A 19192-nucleotide genomic window follows, 5' to 3' on the forward strand; every position below is an offset into this window, starting at 1 on the left:
GTAATATATATTTATCAAACCTGCATTATTTTTCAATGTGGGACAAATAACATACTCAGAATTACTCCATCTTTTTTGTACTTAGTTCGACATCCAACCAGATCTCGAATACCGAATACAGATAATTGCTGCTCATTATATCTAATAGTTATATTTAAATTTAATAATATGATTAAGTACTCTCCATTAGTATTTGTACGTTGTTTTTCTTCAAAAAAAATTTAACATAATTGAGATACGGAAATTTCCCGTGGTACCCCTTAATTTTGTTAGATTTTCCATGTTACCCCTACTTTTAAAAATCTGCCTATAGTACCCTTGAGGTTCCATTTTTTTGTCCATGGTACCCCCTAATGTAAAGGCTGTTAAATGGACGTTAAGTTTGATGGCGTGACAATAAAATAATAATTAAAAAATAATACCCCCTTTATTGTCTTATTGGTACAGATATCTCTCTTTTAAATGCAAATTTTATTAACTATATCATTCTAATATTTGAAATTTCTCATGGTAACCTTGAACTTTGATAGATTACACATGCTACCATGGACGTTTGTTTTCTATTTTTTTTTTATCATAATTAAAATATGTGCAAATGATAAGAACCTATACTCTAATGATAGAATATTTTTTAACACAATTCTAATTATATTATTTAAACATAGTATATTTACCACGCCTACATTATTTTTCAATATGGGACATATAAAATCTATAGGTAGAAAATATAATGATATAAACTTTTAAGAGCTCTCCAAGACAATACTTAAGCGACTCAAAAGATTTTGGGTTGATGCCTAAGTTCCAAGGATGCTCATAGAATCACCCACCTTATGCTATATTTCGATATGGGAAAATTCTATTTTTTATATGTAGTATATTTATCACACCTATATTATTTTTCAATGTGGGAGATATAACATACTATGAAATACACCCTCTTTAATATGTGCAAATTATATGAAATCTATATATACTCTAATGATAGCATTTCTTACCATGAATCTAATAATATTATTTTCATAATTTTTTTACCTACATTATTTTGTCAAATGAAATTTAAAAGTTTTTATATAAAAATTAGAAACATTACTTGAATATAAAATAAGAAATACATAGTATATATTATAATAACTAAAAAATTTTCCAAACACTAACTTAGGTTAGAAACCATTATTGTAGAGACAGTAATACAAACTCTTTTAAGAGTTATCCCTGATAATACTTAAGGGAATCAAAAGATTTTGGGTTATGACTTCTATTTATAATCATAAGATCACCATGCCTTATGATAATTTTCCGATGTGGGACAATTCTAATATTTATACATAGTATATTCACCACACTTACGTTACTTTTCAATGTAGGACAAATAACATACTAAGTACACCATTTTTTTTTTGCACCTACTTTGACATCAACCCGATTTAATAATGAGAAAATACAATACAATACAATATACACTCTAATGTTAGCATTTTTTTATCACAATCTAATTATATAATTTTCATACGATACTTTTTTTTTCAAATGAAATATAAAGTTTTTATATCAAAATTATAAACATCACTTTAATATAATATAGAAAATGTATATATATGGGACATATCTATTATTTATACATAATATATTCACAACACCTACATTATTTTTCAATGTGGGACATATAACATGCTAAAAAGTCTATCTTTTATATCAAAAAATTTTGGATTAATACATAAGTTTCAAGGATGCCTCCTATTTATATTTATAGAATCACCCTACCGTATACTATTATTTCAATGTGAGATACATAATTTAATTATTTAGACGTAGTATGTTCATAATCCCTACATTATTTTTCAATGTGAAAGATATAACATACCAAGAAATACATGTCTCTTCTTAAAAAATCACTATTGTATACATATTATTTTTCTTTGAAGGTAAAATCACTTAGTCTCGATCATTAGATATGGATCTCTACATCGTACATATAACGACTCATTAACGCTCTATTACTGCATTCAGAAAATAACCATTAGTAAAATCTTTAATTTTGTATTGTGTCAGGAGATTACCATTAGTAAAACCTTTAGTTATTTTTTGATTTTCTTGTTCATGTTCTTAACTCTTTCCCGGGTAGTTCCCAATGATTTCCACTTTATTTTTTATATCATATCGTAGATAATGATAAAAAAATCTTAAGAGCTCTTTAAAACAATATTTATGAGGCTCAAAAAGTTTTGGGTGATACATAAGTTCCAAATATGCATCCTATTTATAATCATAGGATCGCATCACCTTATACTAATCTTTCGGTGTGGGACAATTCTACTATTTATATGTAGTATATTCACCACACCTACTTATTTTCCAATGTGGGACAAAACATACTAAAAAGTACACAATTTTACGTATTAAGAAGTACACCATCTTTAATATGTGCAAATAATATGAAATTTATACTCTAATGATAGCATTTTTTAACACAAAGCTAATTATATTATTTTCATAATTTTTTTAACGATATTTTTTTGCCAAATGAAATGTAAAAGTTTGATATAAAAATTGAAAATATCACTTGAATATAATTTAGGAAATATACATATTATAATAATTAAAAGATTTTTCACTTTATTTTTTACATCAAAAATTATACTTTCCTAAATTGATTTTTGATGATGTGGACGCTCTCAGATCGCTCGAAAAAACTCTCTTTTATATATATACTAGATTTAATGCCCGTGCGATGCACGGGCCTATTTGTAATGTTCAATCATGTATGATGTAGTGACTGAAAAATGTTTGTATAACCAAAATTTTCAATCTTAACCATCTCTTTCTTGATTAACTTAAGTGTTCTACTATTACATTATATAAGTTGCATTCCCCATCTATCTCTATATTCGGGTAAAGCGCACCTGACAAAATTAAAATATGTTCAGAAACGCGGAATGATCCATGATCATCGGAGCAATTGATATTTAATTTGTTTGGCCAATTGAAATAACTCGTATTAAATATGAACCAAGAAGATGCGAATTGATTTGCTCATTGATTGCCGTATGTACTCAACGATTATCCAAGGGCCGGGAATTGTAAGACAAACGACGATGACGTACTAAGACTTGTTAATACGAATAAAAAATATAACTATTAACTTAATGATAACCAAAATTGTGGTCGTAGTCTAGAAAAGTTTCCCACAAATCGTTTTATGTCTTATTTCGTCGAATACAATGATAATAGAAAAAAAACTTGTATGCATGAATCACACTAACGATAAGCAAGAATAGGGTTGGCATGTTGTTATGGCTACATAAGAGAGCAATTAAGGGCATTATTTATACTTCCAAAACATAATTTACTTAGCAAACAACGATATTGAATACATACTATAACAAACTTTATTCCTGTCATGAAAGGACTCAATTTTACTGTGTGTTAATTGAATCACGGATTCTAATACATTGATCAATATGTTTAGTTAAAGTTAATTCTATGAATTACCCGACTTTACTAACCCAACCCAAAAACTTGACTCGAAGTTGGCCCCACCCGAGTAAAGGACCTGAAACCCGAATCAACATGACTCTATTTAACTCGACCCAAATGTTTATCCCCAAATAACTTGATAACTTGATAACAAATCAATCCAAAAATAACCCAAACCTGAAATAACTTGACCTGACCCGAACTTTTGCTAACCCTAAATACTCGACCCGAAATTACTCGACTTGAAACCGACTCGGTTACCCTTTTGCTACGTTTACTGCCAAGCTATGCATTAAGGACGACCCCTAACAATTTTTTTTTCGTTAAATACTGTTACGTTCACAAATTTGCAAGCTAAAATAGAAATAGGTCCAAAATTTCTCTGATCTTTGTATAGTCTTTCGTAATGTTTAAAATTTGTGACTATTAGTAGCCGTTTAAACTATTTACAATCTCATGTGACTTTACATGAAAGTTTCTATGTAGTATGCTTACATATACTAATTACATATTTGACATGGTTTACTATAATTGCTCAATAAATCTCTTGTGCTCCATGAAAATCCTAGCATTTCTTTCAGCCCAGAGACAATACTTTCTTTCCACTGAAAATAGATTAGTTGATAAATTTCCATACATGAGTTCAGCAATCTTCTTAGTTCTTTTCGTACCTGAAATCTAAACACAAAACACCATTAGTACAATTTACAAATGATAACTCTAAACGGGGGTTAAGATACGACTTGCTTCTGGACCACAATAATTAAGCACACATACAAAAAAAAAAATCATCTAAGCTTGCAACTAAAAATAAATTGGACAGGAAAAATTATTTCTTTGTGAAGTCTATAAATATAAGGTAGTATTTATACTACAAAGTTATTTCAAGAGTAGTTGAACTCTATTTCTTATCATATTGTTATAGTAGAACTCTATTTCTTATCGAGTAGTTGACTTTATTTCTTATCTTATTGTTATTATTATTATGATGTGATAAAATATTATCTTCTACATCTTGATTATTATCTCTAAATATTTCTGCATTAAAAATATATATTAGGTAGTTCGCTAAAGTTGGAGACTCTAAAATCGCTCGAAAAAAGCTTCCTTTATTAATATAGATAGATATAGATATAGATTCACATGGAGACTATAAAAAAAATATTCTCTCTCTAATCCAACAATGGTCACAAAAGGTAATCCATAATCTCCCAGATAGAATGTAAAACGACAATGGAAGATACGTCACCGTTTGGATATACTATCAGAGTATCACAATTCACACACACTGACACACTGTTGAGGCAACAATCTAGAAAGTTTGGAGTGTAAAAGTCAAGAAGTCGTCCCCATGGTTGACTTGAAGTCAATATATATAAAAATCTCAGAGGTCTTGGTTAACCTAACATTTGTATAATACTCTCCACTTCAATTAATATCGGGGCCCATTTGCTGCTTTTATTCGGTCACATTCACTGGACCGTTTAATAGTTGCCTCATTTTGAAAAGTCTTGGTGAAATAAATTACAAGGGGAAAATCTAACTAACATGTTGTTCCGTCACAGTACGCTTGTAGAATCGAGAGCGACAAAATATAACTCAGAAAAGTCTAAATAACAAAACTTGAGCTGTGTTCCACTAAAAAAAAGTTGCCATTGTGAAAAATTACAAGTTAACAATAATATTTGTATAAGGCCTTTGTAGCATATGTATTAGTGTAAAATTAAAGTATTATTTAATTTGCTCAAATTTCCCTAAACGGTCTTACACATGAGCGCATGGCTGCATGAGACTTTCTCGTCCAATAAATGGTTAGCGCTAATTTTATGATTTACATGGAGGGGAATTGGGGGAAAGTTTGTTTGTTTATAAGTGTTCAAAAAGTTGCCTGAAGAGATTTAGGACTACGACAACAGAGTTCATGAACAACCGGTAAACAATGACACGACACAAAAACACGATACGAACTCGATACAATATTAATAGATTTTAGTTGAAATTTAATGATCCATTTATGTAAGTGGGTCGACATGAACACGACACGATATTTAATTGGGTTGGGTTTGGGTTGAGCTTTCTAACACAAACCTGACACAAATAACCTGTTTACTAAATTAATCCTAATTTTGCTTCATCCTGCATCACATAAATATACTTAAAATTTCTAAATATGGACATAACACGAAAACACGACATGCACAAACTCGATACAAAACTAACGGGTTAGAGTTGAGGCTTGATGACCCATTATTTATATAAGTGGGTCGACATGTACACGACACGATATTGAATTGGGTCGGGTTTAGGTTGGAGAGTTTGTGACCCATTTCATGTGAGACGAACACAAACCCGATACGACCCGATTTGTTTGTCATGTCTAAGTTCATGTTTAAACCTTAAATAATTACACATGCTTAAAATGTAATTAATATCATAAAAAAAAATTGGGATTATATTATATTTTTGGTTAAATGTGAGTATTTCATTAATCAAGCAATCATGAAAACATTCTAGTACATTCTTATACAATTTTTAGTATTAGTCTCAACTACATCAGAATATCTAAACGTTTGAGCCACAACTGATCACGACTAGTAATTGGTTGTATTATCACTTGATTGACTCGAGCATGAATCAATCTCTTCACATCTTTCACAATACTTGCAGACATGGTTAGTTGTAAATTCAGACGGCACTTGTTTCTTTCCATCCAAATGCTATACCAACACACCAGTTTAGCCATTCTGCAGATGTGATGCTGCAACTGATCAGATTGCTGCTGCTATTCTGATCAAACTTCAGTTGCAGCCACTGCTCAATCTGTCCCAAAACCTGGCTGCTATAAGGGCAACCTCTAAAGAGGTGGGAATGCGTTTCACTTGCTGCCTCACATAGCACATAACTCTTAGAATCACATAACCCAATATGATATAATTTCTCCCTTATGTTGAGTGCTTTATGATGAACAAGCCAAGCAATGAAGGCATGTTTTAGGATACACCATCTATCCCACACCTCAGCATAGGTGGGTGTACATCCTGCATCCAGGCATATTCAGAACCAACAGAATAACCTTTGGGATCAGCTACCCAACAGTTATTCACATAACCAGCTGCCAACCTACTTCTAATCCTGCAAATGTTTCTCCAATTCCAATTGAAATCAGGAGGAGGTTCATAAACAGACCAATCATCCCCTTTTAGATAGATATAGTCTACCCATTGAACCCATAGTCTATCTGCCTTTGTATAAATCCAATGCACCAGTTTCCCCACATTTGCAATGTTGCAAATTTCAGTATCTTTTACACCTAAACCACCTAATTTCTTGTTGCAGCAAACAGTGGACCATGCCACTAGAGGAGCCCTGTGATATTCAGTACCCCCATGCCACAAATAGTTCCTGCAAATAGCAACAATCTTCATTAGCACCATTTTAGGAATCAGAAAAATTAAGGCCCAATAATTATGAAGAATATTGAGCACAGAGTTAATCAAAATCAGTCTCCCAAGTCTTTGCGGTATCTCCAAACAAATCTCCCCGAGTTCATTTTATTTAGACTCCCTATGTTCATTAGGTTCATTGGTTTTAGGCTCCAGAATCGTCTCTCTGATACCACTTTGTGACACCCCAACATACCAAGGTGCCTTACCAGGACCACCCTAGCATGAGGGACCGTCACCATCTCGGTTTCTCGAGGCTAGTATATCAATGTTACCATTCCAAAACAACATTTATTAAAGTATAATGAATTAACTATTGCATGTTCCAAAACCAAATCCAAAAAAACAATGGTCACTAGTGCTCAAGCGACTTAAACTATAAAGGTAAATCTCATGACAACGGAAGCTAGATTCGAGTAATGACTCCCTATCTTGTCCCCGAAGCTAATAACCATCATCACCTGTCACAATCTGCTCACCATCCCTCAATGGATCACCACAGATTTACAAAACAACAACGAGGTCAGTTTACTAAATAATCAAAATAAGATGAATACGAAAAGATAAACAGCTGTTCACCATCCACCTCGAACTCCCAATCACATCATGTAACTGACTACACACTAAAGTGAGTAAGCTATATTCGGCCGAGTAACAGACTTAGAAAACCGGAGTATTACATAAAATCTGACTAGTGATTAAAGGAATTGGAAGTACTGCTAATATCAACAAAGTGCACTTTCTTTTATGGTTATCCATACTAAAGAATTCCACAGTTAAGCATAAACATGTTCGGCTGAGAGTAATCTTAGGATGAGTGACCTTCTAGGAAAGTTTTCGAGATACGCACGAGGGAGGACAAAATGCACTGGAAAGAACCCGTGACCTGGGTGTTACACTTGCAAATGAAAAAGTCAAATTTGGGAGGGGTCTACCTATTAAATTGCATTCAGCACCCCATAGGAGATTGTCCCAGCTAGAGCTGGCAAACAATGACACGACACGAAAATACGAGACGAACTCGACACGAAATTAACGAGTTTGAGTTGAGACTTAATGACCCATTTATGTAAGTGGGTCGACACGAACACGACACAATATTTAATTGGGTTGGGTTTGGGTTGAGCTTTCTAAACACGAACCCGACACGAAAGACTTGTTTACTAAATTAATCCTAATTTTTCTTGATCATTCGTCACATAAATATACTTAAACTTTCCAAATATGGACAAGACACGAAAACACAACACGAACCCGACATGAAATTAACGGGTTAGGGTTGAGGCTTGATGAACCCATTTATGTAAGTGGGTCGAAATCCCCTTCCTCCTATATTGTACTCGCCTTGTGCCACAATTCACACAAAAAGGAACATATAATCAATTATTAGGTAATTAAAAACATATAAACGTATACAATCGTCCGTTTGAACCCAAAAGCCCACCCCTGACTGCAGGGCCGATAGAATAAGTCCATCCGCCCCCAGTCCACCCACATGCGTAGGCAATTTTTTATGTCATGGCCCGGTCTAATCCAACCCTACCATGATCACCTCTAACTGAAGTGGAAAGGTGTTAATTTCACCGATTGCATTGCGTGAAGAACTTTCTAATCAGAAAATACCCAACATTAGGCCAATTTTGAAATTAAAACTCTAATATTGTTGACTATTGTATTGTTGGTAACCCGGCACAAACCCAGCCTAATCGAACCCTACCATGATTACATTCCTTGAAGAACTTTCTAACAAGAAAAATACGCAACGTTAGGCCAATTAGTGTTGTTTGTCACAAATAAAGTTAGGCCATCACCGTTTACTAGTCATGGTTGACGCGTTGACCCAAAGTCAAGCAGCCATTAAGATGGTAGGACTTACGTCCTGTTCTTTTGGACTTAAAGTCACTTAATTTCGATTCGATTCGAGATCCTATAAGTTGATTTGATTCAGATCCAATAAGTTGATTCGATCCTATAAATTGATTCGATTCAGATCCTATAAGTTCAGTTCAGATCCTATAAATTCAGTTCAGAAAAATTCAGATCCAATAAATTTAGTTCAGAAAAACTATATACGGAGTATTATTTTTAAAGACCGATACATAAACATTTGACATTAATTATTCGATACATACATTATTATTTTTAAAAAAAATCACTCATCTCATTAATAATTTCAGCGTCACAATAGATTTGGGCATGTTTGATAAAAAGCGGAAGAATGCCATGTATTAGGTACGAAACAACATAGTCAAAAATATTTGGCGAGGCAATGGATCCGTTGTTGAGAGTGATAATGAAGATGAAAGTGATGAAGATTATGATAATATGGAAATAAATGGTTAGAAAAAAAGATATAATATGTGATTTATTTGTTATTGTAATGTAATCGTAGTATAATGTATGAACAAACTAATACATATAAAGGGGAAATTTTTTATTATTTTACCTTGTGTTTTAGACTATAATTTTTTATTTATCAATGTTCTCTCTTGGCAAGTAATAATAATAATAATAATAATAATAATAATAATAATAATAATAATAATAATAATAATAATAATAATAATAATAGTTAAGTTAAATAAAATAAAATAAAATAAAGTTAAGTTCGGCTCCTATAAGTTCAATTCAGAAAAGTTCAGATCTTATAAGTTATAAGTTCAGTTCAGTTCAGATCCTATAAGTTCAGTTCAATTTAGGTCCTATAAGTTCAGATCCTATAAGTTAAGTTCAGTTCAGTTTAGATCTTATAAATTCAGTTCAGTTCGGATCAGATTCGTTTCAGTTCAAAAGAACAGGGCCTTAAGTGTGTGAGAAATATCAGGCAACAAAATTTGGTTGGAAAATGAATATGGGCCTATAACTCAACCGCCCAACACAAACCGTATGGTTAGTCATAAATTATCCTCGCATCCTCCAAAATCTGATACTCCCGCAATTGACCCAAAACTATTAACACAAGTTTCGTAAGAGATCGTCGCCCACTAATTTAGTAGGAGATATAGTAGGGAAAAAAAAATCAAATGGGTCACTCATCCCATCATGTGAGAGGTCTCTCAATGACGTTATTGAGAGATCGTCTCTCCGAAGTTTTTGTGTAACACAAATTCACATTTAAAACACTATTAATAATACTTTTTTAAATAGTTTTAGTGTCCGACTTCGCCCGTATTGTTTATATGTTTCATTTAAATTTTGCTTTTATCATTTATAATTCCTTTTTATATGTCACTAGGTAGTATCCCGCGCTTTGCGCGGCCTGTTTTAATATTTTATGATTATTTGTGGGAAATAATCTGTATACTTCCCTTTAACATGAAGGATTATAACGATATAATAAAGATGATCTATGGTCATAAAATAAAATACATAAGCATAAGTAAAAAGATTTAGAATTAACCTCGGGTCCTTGCAAAATTGGCCTAAGAACAATATCAAAATTGATATTCACCTATTAGTTACACCCAAGACGATCTAAGATATACCCTTTGATTATGCTAGAAATCAATCTAAAATTTTCTGTAAAATTTTATTGTCTTTGTGTTTTTTTGTGATGAGACAGAGGAGGCTGGGTCAGAAAAAGAATTAGGTTAGAAATAATTCTCCACCTTTCTTTTTATATAGACCGAAATCCGAAATCAATTAGGAAAGTGGAAACCTCCCTAATTTCGGCCACCTGAACCGAAAATAAGGAATTAAATTTCCTTATTTTTGGTCTTTCCAAAAATATATAAAGTGTGTTAAATTGTTATCTAGTGGGGATCGAACCCATGACCTCTTGGCTTGTGTACCCTCACTATTACCACTATGACACATTCAACTTGTTGATATTAAATACAACTGATTATATTTAACTACGAATTAACAGATTAATTCGTCCAAACTAACTTTATATATATTTAATTAAATATAACTTATTATATTTAATTTACGAATTGACAGTTAATTTGTCTCAACTTAATATTATTTAATTTTCATTAAATAATTATCTCATCAACACATTGACTAACTTTTTAGTCGTTTTGGGCATCAATGTAATTACATTTCTATAACCACATTTCTCAAACACGTCCTATAGGTGTGACCTTTAGGGACCAGTTGATCACCGCCATCTGTATGATAATAACGTCAAACTCTCTAGCAAGCCAACCGTTATTAGGTAAACGTTAATCAACTGATTAAATATACGAAGTATACCCTTGTGAACCTGTAAGAGATTTACAAATGTTATCACACTAATTTGTGGAGGACACCAGCTCCAACAAACTCCCACTTGTCCTCACAAGTGTATGTGCGATAACCGATTCTCATATCCTTTAAAATTTCTCCCACTCAATGTAAAACAATTTGCAAATCCGAATTCACAAAGGTCGTATTTTACAAGCGATCAGTATCAAGAGTGGTTTTCCCGACTAGAGAGTAACTTAACTGATAAACGAATCAACATTCGAGCATGGCCATGCATTTCGCGATTACAACTCCTCGAGTGGCCCCGAGAAATAACTATACCGATAAGGGATGGATATTTTCCTCAACTCGAATCCTGCAGGACGTAAGCACGTATGAAATGACCCGGAAAAAATCTACTTAGCCCCGATTACGGTGAGACCGTGAGAAAGAAACCAAAGTCACCCAAAGACTGCCTTAATCTCAAGAGACAGTTGATAGTCAAAAGAATCGACTCTAGGTACACAATGGATGTCCTATCCACGACCTGGCACCGAATGTTATAAAACATTTAGGACTCCATTACGTTGTCACAAAAAGTTGTCCTACGAGGTATCGTCATAATCTCGTATCTGTGATCGATTAGTCAACCGTTTAACTTATGGTTCGTTGAACCCACCATCAATCGACTGCACAATATAATAGCCGGAGTTATCAGCTCACATTGGCGATTACGGACCAAAACAAATATAATGTAATTCAGTTCACTTTGTGGCGTTCAATGTTGTTAGTACAATCCACATGAAAAACAAAATATTATATATATAAAACGATGAAGTTATAAATAGTATATGAAAAAAATAATGTATCAAATCCATAATCAAGTACTACAACTTTGGAACATGTTTAATTCCCATGGAATTAACATGCCCTACATGCTTATCATAATTCAACGGTTTGGTGAGAGGATCCGCGATGTTATCATCCGACGCAATCTTGTCAATCACTATCTCTTCTTGCTCCACGTAATCACGGATCACGTGAGCCTTCCGAAGTACATGTCTATATTTGTTGCTAGACTTTGGCTCCTTAGCCTGGAAGATGGCACCTTTATTGTCACAATAGATGGTGATCGGGTCATTCGAACTAGGAACTACCGAAAGCCCTTGTAAGAATTGACGCATCCATATCGCTTCCCTTTGCCTCCGAAGCGGCATAGTACTCGGATTCGTAGTAGAATCTGCTACAACAACACTGTTTGGAACTCTTCCGGTGACCGCAGCACCATTAAGAGTGAAGACGAACCCGGACCGAGATTTTGAATCATCTCGATCCGTTTGGAAGCTAGCATCTCTGCAGAATCGGTTGCGCATAGCTTAGTATCGCCTCCATAAGTCAATACCCAATCCTTAGTCCTCCGTAGGTACTTGAGGATATTTTTGATCGCTATCCAAAGTGTGTTTCACCTGGAGTCTTTTGGTACCGACTCGTCATACTCAATGCATATGCCACGCCTGGACGTGTGCATATCATGGCATACATGATCGATCCTATTGCAGAAGCATAAGGAACGCGACTCATGCGCTCAATACCTTCAGCGTCGTGGGTGATCGAGACTTGCTCAATCGCATCCCGGTCGTCATAGGAAGGTTCCCCTTCTTGGAGTTGGTCATTTTGAACCTCTCAAGAACCTTATCTAGATAAGATTCCTGACTAAGTGATAACGTCCGTCGTGATCTATCTCGGTAGATACGGATTCCCAAAATGCGCTGTGCCTCACCAGATCTTTCATCTGGAAATGGTTCTTTAACCATTCTTTAACCGAAGATAGGAGAGGAATGTCATTCCCAATCAAGAGTATGTCATCGACATACAATATCAAGAATACAATCTTGCTCTTTTCGACTTGATATATAAGCATGGTTCTTCGACCGATCGAATGAAACCATACTCTTTTATCACTTGGTCGAAACGATGATTCCAACTCCGAGAAGCTTGCTTAAGTCCATAAATGGAACGCTTAAGCTTGCATACTTTCTTAGGATGTTTAGGATCTATGAAACCTTCGGGTTGCACCACGTACAACTCTTCCTCCAAATAACCGTTTAAGAAAGCGGTTTTTACATCCATTTGCCAAATCTCATAATCATGAAATGCGGCAATCGCTAAGATTATCCGAATGGAACGTAGCATGACTACAGGTGCAAAAATCTCATCATAATGCAATCCTTGCACTTGAGTGAAACCTTTTGCCACAAGTCGTGCCTTATAGATATCTGGTTGCGCGTCTACGGAACGCTTTATTTTGTAAAGCCATTTTGCCTTTGTAGAGGTTTTACCTTATTAGGTAAATCAACTAGATCCCATACGTTATTCTCATACATGGAGTCCATTTCGGATTGCATGGCTTCGAGCCATAGCTTTGAGTCGGAAGCAGACCATAGCACCTTTATAGGTTGCGGGTTCATTACTTTCTAGAAGTAAAAGTCATTCTCCTCGACCATACCAATGTATCTCGTCCAGGAGGATGAGAGACTCTACCCGACCTCCTAGGTTCCTCGGGAATATTAACCGTATCATCGGTTGGAGGTATGACTTCCTCCATCCTGTTCCTCGGTCGTTGGTTTGGAATCTCCGACAGCTCGAAGGTTCTATTACTCGTCTTGTTTTCGAGAAATTCTTTCTCTAAGAACGTCGCACTAGCCGCAACAAAAACTCGATGTTCGGTAGGCGAATAGAAGTAATGACCAAATGTTCCTTTTGGATAACCTATAAAGTATGTCTTGACCGATCGCGGGCCGAGCTTATCCTCGTGTCTCCACTTGACATAAGCCTCGCAGCCCCAAACCCGAATAAAGGACAAGTTAGGTACCGTTCCCTTCCACATTTCATATGGAGTCTTGTCGATAACTTTAGACGGACCTCGGTTAAGTATAAGAGCGGTGACAAAGAGCATAACCCCATAATGATTCAGGCACTCTTGTGTGACTCATCATGGATCGAACCATATCAAGTAAGGTTCGATTTCTCCGTTCGGATACACCATTTAATTGAGGTGTTCCAGGTGGAGTTAAATCAGAGTGATTCCACAGTCTTTCGGTGTTGATCAAACTCATTTGAAAGATATTCGCCACCCCGATCCGAACGGAGTGCTTTAATCTTTCTACTCGGTTGGTTTGTACCCTATTCGGTATTCCTTGAATTTCTCAAAGGACTCACTTTTATGCTTCATTAAGTAGACATATCCATATCTACTCAAATCGTCCGTGAAAGTGATAAAATATCTATAGCCATCTCTAGCGGTAATTGACATAGGTCCACATACGTCCGTATGTATGAGTCCTAATAGGTCACTAGCGCGTATTCCAACACCTTTGAAGGAAATTCGAGTCATCTTGCCAATGAGACATGATTCACACGTGCCATATGCAGAAAATCCGAATGAGGGAATAGTCCCATTATCGACGAGTTTCTTTACGCGTTTCTCATTTATGTGTCCCATTCGACAATGCCATAGATAGGTTTGATCTTTGTCACCAACCTTTAATTTCTTATTATTCATGTGTAATACTTCCGTGGTTTGATCTAAGATATAAATTCCATTCATGGAAATCGCTTTTGCCATAAATCATTTCATTAAAAGAGAAAATACAACTATTATCCTTTATTGAAAATGTAAAACCGTCTTTAGCAAGTACGGAAACAGAAATAATATTCTTAGATAAACTGGGTACATAGTGACAGTTATTTAAAGATAACTCAAAACCACTAGGGAGTTGGATTACATATGTTCCCTTCGAGGGCGGAGCCTACTCGTGCTCCATTCCGACTCGCAGTCCACATCACCTTTTTCGAGAGGTATGATGTTCTTTAGGCCCCGCAAAAGATTACAGATGAGAACCACAACCAAGTATCTAGTACCCAAGTTCCGAAACTTGCATGGTTAATCTCAATCATATGAATATAAGATGACATACCAACAGAACGACGCGGCGCCTTGCCTTGATGTCCTCACGGTAGACGGGACAGTTCCTCCTCCAATGTCCATCTTGTGACAATGGTGGCACTCTATGTCACCGCCCTTGCTCTTTGTCTTGCCCTGTGAGCCACTAGTCTCACCGGGCGCACTCTTACCGTTTCTCGGATTCTTAAACTTTGGCTTACCTACGCTAGGTCGCCATGAGCCTTGCCCTTACCTTTACTCTTGTTGTGAATCGTGAGAACATCCTGCTTCATGCTCCCACTCAATTTCATATCCTTCTCGGTCTGTACGAGAAGGGAGTGTAGCTCATGAGGACTCTTTTTCAAGTCATTCATGTAGTAGTTCGCCCTGAAAAGGGCAAAACCATCGTGAAGAGAATGAAGCATTCGGTCAATGACAATGCTCTCACTGATTCTACAATTCAGTGACTCCAGTTTCTCGACATTCTCAATCATGTGAAGAATGTGTGGGCTAACCGGTTGGCCCTTCTGGAGTTTCGCATCAAAGAAGCGACAGGTATGCTCATATGTAACGATTCTCGGTGCCTTTGAGAATTCGTTAGTGAGCGTGGTGAAAATCTTGTTTGCACCTTGGGCAATGAAGCGTCTCTGCAAATTGGTTTCCATTGCAAAGATGAGTACGTTCTTTATCGCACCCGCTTCCATAACGAAGTCACTATAAGCAAATGACTCGTCGGCTCCTGCATTTGGGCCTGGGTTGACCGGTATTGGCTCAGTTAAATACCTGAGCTTACCGTCAGCAGTGGCAGCATTCCGTAGTGCCGCCTCCCAGTCCGCAAAATTGGACCCATCATTTTTCAGTCGAGTGGACTGATTCATTTGGTCCATAAACATTTTTAGCCAGGACGAACGATCTAGTGTGGCACTAGGCATTGGGATTGCGTTATTTCCAGCCATTTGTTGTAACAGTATTATTGATAATAAGCGTGTTCTACACTGCGAAAGAAGAATAAAATAATAAGCATGCATCGTTTTTATTTTAAGTCTAATGAACTAATGTCATAACGCGAAGACTCAAAAACATTTATACAATTGACCTCCCTCAAGAATTATATAAATGACCCCAAGACTCAATTCTCTGTAAATTGATAAGCTAACCTTTTAGCTAATTCTACCGTTAGAATTCTTGGTCGATAAATTTCTGTAAATACTATCTTTAGTCCATCATAATCACGAGAAACTCTTGGGACTACAATGTTGAGGTAAACTAAGTCAACACAACTACTTACCCAACGTAGAAGGGGTCATATTAGGCCTACCGACGAAGAAGGGATTCATAGATGTTTGCCCTTATAAAGACTAATCTCAATTTCCGTTTTAGAGGAAGATCCCATCAACTTTTTAATTCATTTTAAGTGAACTATAATCTAGCATGCGAGAATGATTTAAACTAAGGTGATGGCTTATAGATCTTGTGACATCGTCGCATGTCCATGAAAACTAACATACAACCTATATGAGTCAATTTTCATGCATTTTAGTAGTAGGTGGTTTGGTTTTAGGCGGAATATGATGCAATTACTAGCATGTGAATGAAAAACAATAAAATGAAAAACGTAAAAAAAAAAACAGTAAAAGTCCTAATGTGGCCTATCCTATCAAAATGAACAATAAATACAAGTTTGGAATCCATCCTTGGACCCGAGAAGCTTGTCTTGATGTTCCATCTTGATCCATGTAGCGGGAGTGAGCTTGAATCTTCATCTTTAGTCTTCTTTGAAATTACAATAAATAAAATTACATAATTGACCTATTAATTACATTCTAATTTCAAAACCCAAAACTAAAATAAAGGAGATTCGAGATCTCATAATTACATAAAAATTATGTTTCCTTCATTACGAAAACATAATTGACTAAGGCCACACTAAGTATTACAAATTACAACCGATTGCAAAATTAAATACGTAAATAAAATTCATTCATTCGATTCATTCAACATTATTAAAAGCATCAACTAAAATTAAATTAAACATACATAATACAATAAATAAATTATGTTGATTAATTTATCCAAACCACCTATTTAAATTGAATTAAGTGACAATTCCGCAATTTAATCACATTAATTTCATACTTAATCCATATTATACTTGTAATATGAATTCTATCCGTCAAAAATTTTAAACTGCTTTAAAATAACTCGGTATCATTAAATTGTGAACCGATTCACAATAACTAATTGGCCAAAATAAAGAAAAATAAAATCCAATTCTCTAAATTTTACTCGGCCAAAAAACGAAAAGTCCCTTTTTTTTTTTTTTTTTTTGACACGGCTGAAAAAAAATAAAAAAACAACTCCTTTCCTATTCTAATTAGGTAAATAGGAAAAACCAAGGGAAAAAAAAACTTTCCAAAAAAAATTTCTCTATTTTTTTTTTTCGGCAAAAGGCAAAAAAAAAAACTTTCCTAATTTTTTTTTTCTTTTTCACGGTTTACCATAAAAATTAACATAAAATATTTTATTTTTTTTCGTAAACCCTAAAAAAAATAGCCTTTTTTTTTTCTTTTTTTTTTTGCGGCAATTATGCCCTAAAACAAGATTTGATGATCAATTGTTTACCTTTGCTATTAGAACATGATTAGCATATGAAATAATAAACATGATTAATTTATATGCCAAAAACTATATAGCAAAAACAATCTTTTAATCATAAACATGATGAATCCATTTGACTGTAACTTAATCTGCATTAAATCAAAAACTACCAATTCTTCATATGATGATTTTAACTGATTATAAACTATAATATGAAAAATAGAATGGAAAAACAATCATCAAACAGGAAAAAAAACGGCATAAAAAAAATTTCGATCCAAAAATCGAAACCCTAATTTTTTTTTCTTCTCGAAAATCTTATCGTTTACATACAAATTTTATGAAAATCATCAAAATTAAAATCGTAGCCAAAGGCTCTGATAACACTTGTGGGAAATAATCTGTATACTTCCCTTTAACATGAAGGATTATAACGATATAATAAAGATGATCTATGGTCATAAAATAAAATACATAAGCATAAGTAAAAAGATTTAGAATTAACCTCGGGTCCTTGCAAAATTGGCCTAAGAACAATATCAAAATTGATATTCACCTATTAGTTGCACCCAAGACGATCTAAGATATACCCTTTGATTATGCTAGAAATCAATCTAAAATTTTCTGTAAAATTTTATTGTCTTTGTGTTTTTTTGTGATGAGAAAGAGGAGGCTGGGTCAGAAAAAGAATTAGGTTAGAAATAATTCTCCACCTTTATTTTTATATAGACCGAAATCCGAAATCAATTAGGAAAGTGGAAACCTCCCTAATTTCGGCCACCTGAACCGAAAATAAGGAATTAAATTTCCTTATTTTTGGTCTTTCCAAAAATATAAAGTGTGTTAAATTGTCATCTAGTGAGGATCGAACCCATGACCTCTTGGCTTGTGTACCCTCACTATTACCACTATGACACATTCAACTTGTTGATATTAAATACAACTGATTATATTTAACTACGAATTAACAGATTAATTCGTCCAAACTAACTTTATATATATTTAATTAAATATAACTTATTATATTTAATTTACGAATTGACGGTTAATTCGTCTCAACTTAATATTATTTAATTTTCATTAAATAATTATCTCATCAACACATTGACTAACTTTTTAGTCATTTTGGGCATCAATGTAATTACATTTCTATAACCACATTTCTCAAACACGTCCTATAGGTGCGACCTTTAGGGACCAGTTGATCACCGCCATCTGTATGATAATAAAGTCAAACTCTCTAGCAAGCCAACCGTTATTAGGTAAACGTTAATCAACTGATTAAATATACGAAGTATACCCTTGTGAACCTGTAAGAGATTTACAAATGTTATCACACTAATTTGTGGAGGACACCAGCTCCAACATTATTATTAAAGAAAAATTATATGATTCATATATGACCTTCAATATTTTCTCTTATAAATAATTTTTTCTCAAATTTAATATTTTTAGGTTTAACTTCAATATTTTAAAATAAAATACGTAAGAGTTTTAATTAAAACTAATAAGTGATAATTAATTATGCATGATCAACGTTTTATAAATAAATTTGTGACTGGTG

General features: G+C 34.3%; 1 protein-coding gene across 3 annotated transcripts in view; it reads left to right on the top strand.

Annotated features, from left to right (window-relative positions):
* Positions 1-19192, top strand: part of LOC141642614 (cysteine-rich receptor-like protein kinase 10) — a 43704-nt gene that overhangs the window by 2267 nt on the left and 22245 nt on the right. The window lies entirely within an intron of this gene.

This window comes from Silene latifolia, chromosome 2 (genome assembly GCF_048544455.1).
Source record: "Silene latifolia isolate original U9 population chromosome 2, ASM4854445v1, whole genome shotgun sequence".
Taxonomy (NCBI): Eukaryota; Viridiplantae; Streptophyta; class Magnoliopsida; order Caryophyllales; family Caryophyllaceae; genus Silene; species Silene latifolia.